The sequence below is a fragment of the Leuresthes tenuis genome, unplaced genomic scaffold (assembly GCF_036924035.1).
Source record: "Leuresthes tenuis unplaced genomic scaffold, fLeuTen1.0.hap1 SCAF_3, whole genome shotgun sequence".
Classification (NCBI taxonomy): Eukaryota; Metazoa; Chordata; class Actinopteri; order Atheriniformes; family Atherinopsidae; genus Leuresthes; species Leuresthes tenuis.
The window spans coordinates 25,755,701-25,765,077 of NW_027325357.1; positions in this window are offsets into that span (position 1 = coordinate 25,755,701).

Sequence of the window (9,377 nt, forward strand, 5' to 3'; positions counted from 1 at the left end):
TTTTAAATTAATATGAAATACAAAGCATTTGATTTTGCTGTTTGGTATTTTTATTTAACAACTTTGGATATTTTGGGGGGTTTTGATTTTACCATTTGAAAGAGCTATTACAAACAATCCTTTAAAAGCTAGAAGAACATGGAGGTGCACATTGCAGACACAGATTTAAAAACTGCTTACTCAAACAAGTGCAATCTCAAACTGTATAGTTAAAAAAATACTGGATCCAAATGTTAACACACATCAAAATAAAAATGTCTATAATTTCAAAGCAAATAACTTGACTGGTAGATAAGGGATCATTTGTGTGTATAAAGAGTCCATGACGTGCCTTGCTTCTTCCTCCTTCTGAGTAAAATTGGATCGAAAAGACAATCTAATATTCACTGATGTGAAACTAGATAATCTATGGTTTTAATCTTGAGGTGAGAAAAGAAAAAAATAATTCTCTTCCACTACTTTTTTTTTTTTAAACAAAAGAAGTTTACTTAAAAAATGTCATATAAACCAGCATCCTAGCACCTGGCAGTCTCCTTTAACTCAGTCATCTGTTCCCTGTGAATGTAGCAACTATTTTAAACTCAATCCAAAACAAAGACAGCATAACAAATTAAATTTAGTTTAAAACAAAGATAGGTGGCATTAAAAATTGTTTAGGAAACAGAATTCACAATTTATATGACAACATTATTAAGACTTATGCAAAGTTTGGTTGATCCATCTTTTGACACTTAGTCTATAATAAATAAAATACTTCCTTTTTAAGTGCTGTCAGGAACCGGCAGGACACACATGCAGGATCTTCACAGTAATAGTGTTTATTATGATAAACCACTCGTTGTTCTGCTTGACAGAGGAAAGCAATGGGCTGTGGAAAACCTACCACACTTACCTTGATAATTATATTGAGGTGAGTGTGACTATAAAACTTATCAAACAAAACCTCTCTCCACTGCAGGAGGAAAACCAAAAGCTATAGAAATTTACAAATTAACTCTACGCTCTCTATCAAGAGGTGGAACGAAAACAAAGACGCTCTCCTAATAATCGGAGGCACGGATAATAAAGACAAACTCAAAATCACTCCACACACAGAGGCTCTATGAAAAACAGACATGGCTCAATGAGGCTCTCCTTTAACGGAGGCACTACGAAAACTTAACAAGAGACAAAAACACTCCTTCTGACGGAGGCACTATAAAACTTTATTCTAAGAATGCAAAATCGCTCCACTAACGGAGGAACTATGAAAGTAATCATGAAACAAAGATCACTCCAAACGGGGGAAAACAAAACAGACTATGAAAAAGGATCGCAAAAGCTAAAGTATGGCTATGATTAAATTTACAACAAAAAAAAACACTCTGAAGGAGGGAACGCATCAACACAAGATCTTTGGAATACTCAAGGCTATGGTCACTATGGTATGGCTAGAGTGAGAAACACTCAAGGAGGTATATTCAACACACTGGCACAGGACAAAGGGACACGCAGACTACTTGAACACATGAGGGACCATGGGGAACAGGTGGAACCACTTTGGGATCAGGGAAGACAATCAGAGGAAGAGAAGGGTACCTGAAACGAGAGGAGCAGTTAATATTTCAAAATAAAACAGGAAACGAGACAAAACATGATTCAAAACATAAAGTGTCAACGAGTCCTGACAAGTGCAGTTGTTCCTGTTTGCTCATTTATATGGGCTGGCAAGATGTGGCATTAGTGTGTACGTTCAAATAGCAAGCCTTACGGAATAAACTGATTAACAGCATCGTTTGTTCGAGAGAGATTTCTCCATTCTGGCTATACATTATACACATATCAATTTGGCTTTGTTACTGTTTCTGACGGTGGCTCAAAGGCATGTAAACTTTAACCACCCACCTTCCACCAATGTTACAAAAATATAGTGAGGCACAACAAAAGCACATCAGTCATGTTTTGAAGACATTATGTGAAAAATTCTACTGATAAAAGCCAACATCAAGATATTCTCTAAGGCAGTTTTCCTCAACTCCTATCTTCAGGGTCTACTGCCCTGCATGTTTGAGATGTTCTCCTGCTCCAACATGCCTGGTTCAAATGAAAGTTCTCTCCTTGACAGCTTGTCCTTAGGTTCTGCACAGGCAAGTTCTGTAGGCCTGGTAATGACCCATTAATTAGAGCAAGGTGTGTTGAAGAAGGGAAACATCTCAAACATGCAGGGCAGTGGCCACAAAGGACCAGAGTTGAGGAACACTTGACTAAAATATTAATCAGCAGACTTGAAATTGGAGATAAATTTACAAAAATTACTGACATTGTTAGAAAAATTCACTCACAAACAACGGCATGAAACCAAGAAATCCCTCAAAGGCCTCAGTATTTTAATTGCAAGGGGAGAACAACACACAAACCTCCTCTCTGCAGATTCACAAAAGTTCTCCAGAGAGTGGTTGCCTCCCTTTGCCTTTTATTTGGTGACAAACACACACACACATATACAATCTTCTACTCTCTTCCATGTGCCCAGACCTGGGATATATCATGAGTATGCTGTCACTGACTTATTTGGGCAGTGTGAAGATAACGATCAGAGTGGAGACAACTTCCTCTTTAAAACACAGCTCTCTTTGTCTCCCCTCTCCACCTTGTGAAGTTTTGCTATATGATGGCCTCTCTGGCCGTGACATTTATATAATGATAATAAGCAGACTTTTCAGACACACATTTAATCTTTACTTATCTATTAATGTACACAGTGAATTAGAAATTCTCAGCAGATTTAGTCAATTACAATAAATGCAATAAATCAGTCAATATTGCTTTATGAGGGCGACATCCTAATTAACGTGACAGATATCTAAAAAACTCTTCAGTATATTATGAATTCACTGGAGCAGTTGAGACGAATCTGAGAAGTTCAGGTCTGATGCTAATTAGAGCAAATGTCTGCTGTCTCTCCCTCCACAGATCAATAAAATACATTTGTAAATTCTACATCATCTCTTGCATCTTAGCCTGTGTCAGGAAAAAGTTCCAGTGGTGGGAAAGGAAACCACATCACTGGAACAATTTTGAATTTGATTAATTTAGATTTATATTGGGAACTTAACCTATACTGACTTAACCTAGAAATATGTCGAGACACTCAGATGAAACTGGGGCACCTGGATAAAAACAAACACAGACACAGAGGGAAACAGCACAAAACTGGTCTAATTAGCTCAAAGGTGTTGGGTAGTCTTGAGGTTCAGAACTGAGCCCCGGAAGGTGAGAAAAATTTTGAAAACAAAAATGATCCAGGCACTTATATGTTAAATAAAGATGGTGTTGATTTTAATTAGATCCATGACTTTAAGTTTTGTTTTTATGTTTCAGTGGAACTGAGTGGCCAAGAGGCAGTGATTTTAAATGTTTTGATCATTTACCTCAAGTTTAATCTTACCCAGAGGAGGTTATGTTCTCAGCATGATTTTCCGTGGAAACAAACCTGGGTGCAAAGCCACTTTAGTGTCACTGAAAACCTAAAGTTAAACCTAACTCACTAAGCTACTAATCCTGCTTCATAAGGCAGGCCCTGGAGGTGTAAAATACGAGGCAAAGAAAAACACAACCATAAACCAGTGTCACGATTTACGTTCTGTTTCATGTCTTGTCTCGTCGGTTCCTGACCGGGGTAAAGTTAGTTCGTTGTTGGATATTGGCTTGACGTTCGAGTTCATCTGTGCTTTTCATCAGAGACCACCGCAGTGTCCGCGTAATTTAATTGTGTAGCTTATAGCATCATCATCATACTTTCATATACTACAAGATTACTGTCAACAATCCGCAAGATTTCAAGTTTTACCAGAAAACAGCGTCTCCACATTGTCAACCTTCCGTCATTCACCCTGGTCCATGTTAGGGACCGTCTGCAAGTTCCAATTTTCAATATAAATTTAGTCTTGAATAATGTTCACAAATATGACGTTTTTCCATTCTTTTTGCTGTAGTAGACCATATTGGCAATGCACTAACTACTACAGGTGAGATTATTGTGGAAATAAGTTTTATATGGGCATAGTATGTATTAAAAAACTGAAAATATTCACTAAAAATCACTAATATGACTTTTTGACATTATTTTTGCTGTAGTAGATCATATTGGTAATGCCCTAACTACTACAGGTGAGGCTTTTTTCAGGAAACAATATCTATCATGGTTTCAGGACACATTTATTCACAAGCAAGCAAGCAGCACATGTCACACCACCATTATTCATTTTCAGCTGGAATCCTGTCTGGAGTCAACCCAAGGCAAGGTGCATGAAACCATCTCTGGCACTTATCACATTCAATCTGTAACAATAGACAATATTTCATAAGAGATACACCATTAGTTTTGAAGTTGAAATGAATTATTTCTTCTCACATATATGACACTTGCCCAAGTAATTTTCTGTGTTTCTTTCTGCAGTGACAGAGGCACCTTTAGGCCACAATGGGAGCAGAAGTCCTCCTTTGAGTCTGAAATGAACAGCAAAAGGAACTTACCAACTGTATTGTGTAGACAAATGAAATTCGAACATCACTGGTTTAATGTGAATTGAGTGAAATCCTAGCCCTGGCTCTCCTTCAAATGTCCTTGGAAACACATATGACTACAGGTTACAATAAATAGCATTATTAAACAGGAGACTTTATCTCTCTACACACACATTTGCCGATTACTGTATAACAAAATAGTTATCTTAAATAAATGTTTTTTGAAATATTTATTTGATCAATACTATCAGTAAAGTACCTGATGCAAGAAGGATGTCCTCAGCCATCTGTCTTCTCTGCTGTGCAATGTCTTTGCCAGATGGATTAATGTTAAATTCCTCTGGGATTGCAGGGAATGTCTCAATAGTTTTTCTCGCCATCTGAGTGAAAAAAAGCACAATTCAGAATTAGTTATTTTCTCATACTCTGTACAGATTATTTAAAACTGACATGCTTTGATAACGCTCTGTCATGGTTCTTAAATATTTAAGAAATTCCCAACAAGGACACAATGGCAGGACATATCAGCTTTATAAAAATGTTTCTCACCTGCATGACAAACACGCCGCAGCTGGTTCCATTCGTCTGCGTTGTGTGAGCAATAGTGGCAGGCTTCCAGGGTATGTTTAACCAATCCCTTCTTCCTATTCGATTGAATTGTGTTCTGAAATACTTACTGTCACAAATTAGATTTGTTTGTAATCATGTCATATATTTATTTTCTCAGTGTTACTATTTATAATAATTTATAATAATAAGTGTTTGTCAGGGGGTACTGCTAGAAACTTTGGCCCCTGATAAAAAATGAATGTAATATTAAATATGTCTCACCGGAAACACTTGGCTGCCTCTCTTGAGTCCTCAAGGTCACTGTCTGCATCAGCTGGATCAACCACAAACATCTGGCTGGATGGTGCATGTAAGTACTGTTCATTAGAAAAAGTGTTGTTAGACACATACATCAAAATTTAAATATAATTTCTTCCAATATCTTATGGTTGTCTAGGTGTATTACTCACGACAAACTTCCAGTGGCTGCGGTGCACATTCACACATCCGACAATGCCATCGTAGTGGTCAAAGTTCACCTAAAATTTGAGATATTAATAGGATGATAAGTTTTGCAGTGTACATTATCGGTCCGTTTTCATAAATTTACCAATGGGGCTGATACAGCCATTATTTTGTTGAGTTTAATCATACTTACATTTCTTAAAATTTGTCTCAAAACTTGCTCGGTTTTTCCAAACAGAATAACACCTACAACAAAGTGGTCTAGCAGGTACAATCGTTTTGTACCCATCTTCTTCAGAATGGTGTGAATGAAGAAATCTATTGTCTGAAAGACAAAACTCCAATTACAAAAAAAGTAAAAGTTGTTGGTTATATTGTGAGAAGTTACTTTAACATGTAATTGAAACATGTAATGGAATTAATATTCTTTTACCTCGCCATCAAGGAGATTGTGAGGTCTCAGTGAGAGGAAATCTTTGTGTCGTAGACAGATGGATACATTGTCAGATGATTTAATGGCTGCAACGACAATCTCTGTTTCTCTCCTTTTCCACAGTGTGTTTACCTACAGTAGTTTATAAAAGAAAAGAAAATACTTATTACACCTTATTTCTTTATATGCAGCACATACATTTTATGGGAGCAGAGATCAAAACAATACAATGGCCAGTAGCTGTTGTTATGGAAGTTTTCAATCGCTTCCTTCCTAATACTTCTGATGAGCAATGAAATAGAGAAACTTACTTTTTCTGCCGGCCGGCTAAGTTTTTATTCTTCGTTGCAAGGAAAAAGATCAGTCCACACCATTCAGCGGCAATGGTATGAAAAGATACAGACAAAAGGAACACAAAGGATTTATACCTGGGGAGGTGGGCTTTGTTCTTGAGGTGTGTAACCACACCTCCAGGGGGGGTAGGATGCAGTCTTGATGATAAAACAATTATCTTGTCTGAGTGTTAATTAAGAAGTAAATAGTTTAAAACAATTAGCGTGTCTGGGTGATACAAATGGTTAATGTGGATTGGAGAGTCTGTCAGTCCTGAGACAGAAATTTTACCATCACAATTCTCCCTTTTGATTATTAATTAATCATTATCAGAAAACAAACTGAAGAAAAATAAAATAAATGAAGAAAGCTAAATGAAATGGGAGTAAAAAAAATAAAAAAATAAGATAAATAAACAAATAAAATAAAATAAAAGAAATAGTCACAACTTAGTATCCGATACGCTAATTCACGCAGATTTCAAAATGTATCATCATGGCAGTTGTTTAGAGGAGATCAAAACAAAACAAACAAAGCAACCAAAATAAAATAAAATTTACAGAATGTCAACATCAGAGTCAGAGTCTGAGCTGGGGTAATGATCAGGGTCAGGAATATGAAGAGAGGTTGAATTTTGATCAGCATAATTGGCATCGGCATGAACATATGTGGAGGAAGGAGTCATTCCTTTCATGAGCACATTAGACAGGCATTTCCATATGCATGGAATGAGGGTGCAGAGCAAAAAGAAAATCACTACATAAGGGATTATCATTGTTAAAAACCATGCTGGCCATCCTTGGCCCAAAGATTCCAGCCAAGGGAACCCTGAGTCATTTATTACAGGAGGGAGTTGAATGGCATCTTTCATGTGTTTGATAATGTTGGTAATGTTCTCATAATCGTCGGAGTGGTTGTCTTCAATTCCAGAGGTCAACATGACCGTGTTAACATCTGACAGCATGTTAAGTAGGGCGTCATGTGGGTCTGGTGGCCCATTGACTATGACTGTGAGTTGTCTGTACATATCCGAGCTTGGATATTCAATTCCACACCAATACGTGCCTGCATCAGTGGGTTTGACATCAGAGATGGTAATCTGGGCTCCGTTGGAATTTGGAAGTTTTGTTATTGTGAAGCGGGGATTTCTGTTTGGAGCAATGGTTTTGTCAGTGGTGGCAACGATCAAGTGCCAATCGTGTGGGCCGCAGGGGTCTCTGCATAGGTATTTGTCATACTTGGCATAATATGCCTGAACCCGTCCTGATCGCCAAATTTCAGGGTAAACGAGGCAGGTGAATGTTGCACTTTGACCTTCAGTCAAAGTGACAGTCCTGGCAGGTTCGTAGGTCTAAGCCTCCATCAGCTGTGCCAAACATGACAGTATCAGAATCAGGTGATGCATGGTGGGGTTGGGTGGAACACGACTAGTTGGTGTTTGTTGAATTGACAGAGTTGCTTCCTCGTGTTGTCCTCCTCGGCGTCTGTGCGTCCTTGCACCGTCCTCTTTGGCGTCTGTGCGTCCTTGCACCGTCCGTCCTCTTTGGCCTCTGCTCGTCCTCGTGTCGTCCGTCACCGTCCGTCCTCTGTCGATCAGGTTGGCAGCTGGGCTCCTCCGTTTGCTCGGGGATCTTCCTGCAGTGGCTGGCGTGCACCCACGTTGCCCTTTCGGCTATCTTCGCAATGGTATGCATTGTCAGAATGGATCTCGTCACCGTTTGGAATTCCAGTGCCCCCTTCTGAAGTCGTTTCTCACCACCCAGGTTGGAAATCTGCAGAGAGAGAGAGAGAGAATAAGTTTTTTGCAATATTGTAGCATATATCCTCACATAGGCCAGTGGAGGGGAGTGGCCTGGTTACAGGTTTTACTCCCAGAGATGGAGGTCTGCCAAAATTGAAATTTTGATTTCAGAGTGCCATTTTCTCGTTTGTCAACGTCTCTACTGGCAGGGTGTTATACACAATGTTGTCTGAGGTTAATGGTAAGAAATTTACTAATTTGGGTTATTGCAGAATTGACAAAGTGAGAGCCATTATTGCTGCTCAGTTTTGGTGTAGTTGTAGTTCCCAGATGGGGAGTAATCTCTGTTAGCAGAACCTTTGCTACCACTTGGCTACTCTGGTGTTTTGCTGGAAATACTTCAATCTATTTTGACCACGTCAACTATTACTAAGCAGCGTTTCTTTCCTTCTGCTGGTGACAGTTCTATGAAATCCAGTGAATTAAGTGTTCGAATGGTCTGTCTGGTGATGGGTGAGCGATGTGTGTGACTGCTTTGGTTTTACCTGTTATGCGTTGCACAAACCATACGCGGGTGACTGATCTTCTGCTGCATGAACTGAAAATTCTTTGGTGAATCAGTGCTGGGTTATGGCATCCATCATCCCCCCTTTTGACACATGGTCCAATCCATGTGTCAATTTCGCGAAATGAGGGAAAAAATGTTTAGGTAGACAAGGCTTATTATCGGTTCCTCGCCACACATCTTCCTGTGGCGTGGCAAAAGATTGCACCGTTGTGAAAGAGGTGGAAATAGTGACAGGGATCAATTATAGTGGGTAGGAGTGTAGCTTCTTTTTCAGCAGCATCCACTCTTGCATTTCCTTGAGAGACAGGACCTGTGTTGTTAGTGTGAGCAAAGCATTTACAAACAGAGATTGACTTTTTGGAGTAGCTGTGACTTTGTCATGATGGAGAATGGGTTTGCCGTTAGATTTTAGGAATTGTCTGTGTTTCCACAGAGTGTCAAAATCTTGGACAACCCAAACATGTGTCTGGAATCAGATTAGATGGTTACTGCTTTGTTGTTAGCTAGTCTGCATGCCTCTGTCATTGCTATCAGTTCTGCCACCTGTGCAGAATGGTGAGGAGGGAGTGAGCTGGGGAGAAGAGTTTCATGGTTAGTGACAACAGTAAAACCAACTCTGTTGTGACCCGTTTGTGGGTCACGTGAAGCTGATCCATCTGCAAAGAGAACCAAATCAGGATTTGTTAATGGTGTTTCTTGTAGATCAGGCCTTGGTGAGCAAGCCTGTTGGAGGACAGCAACACAGTTATGCTGTTCTCCATCGTCTGGTGTGGGGAGCAGAG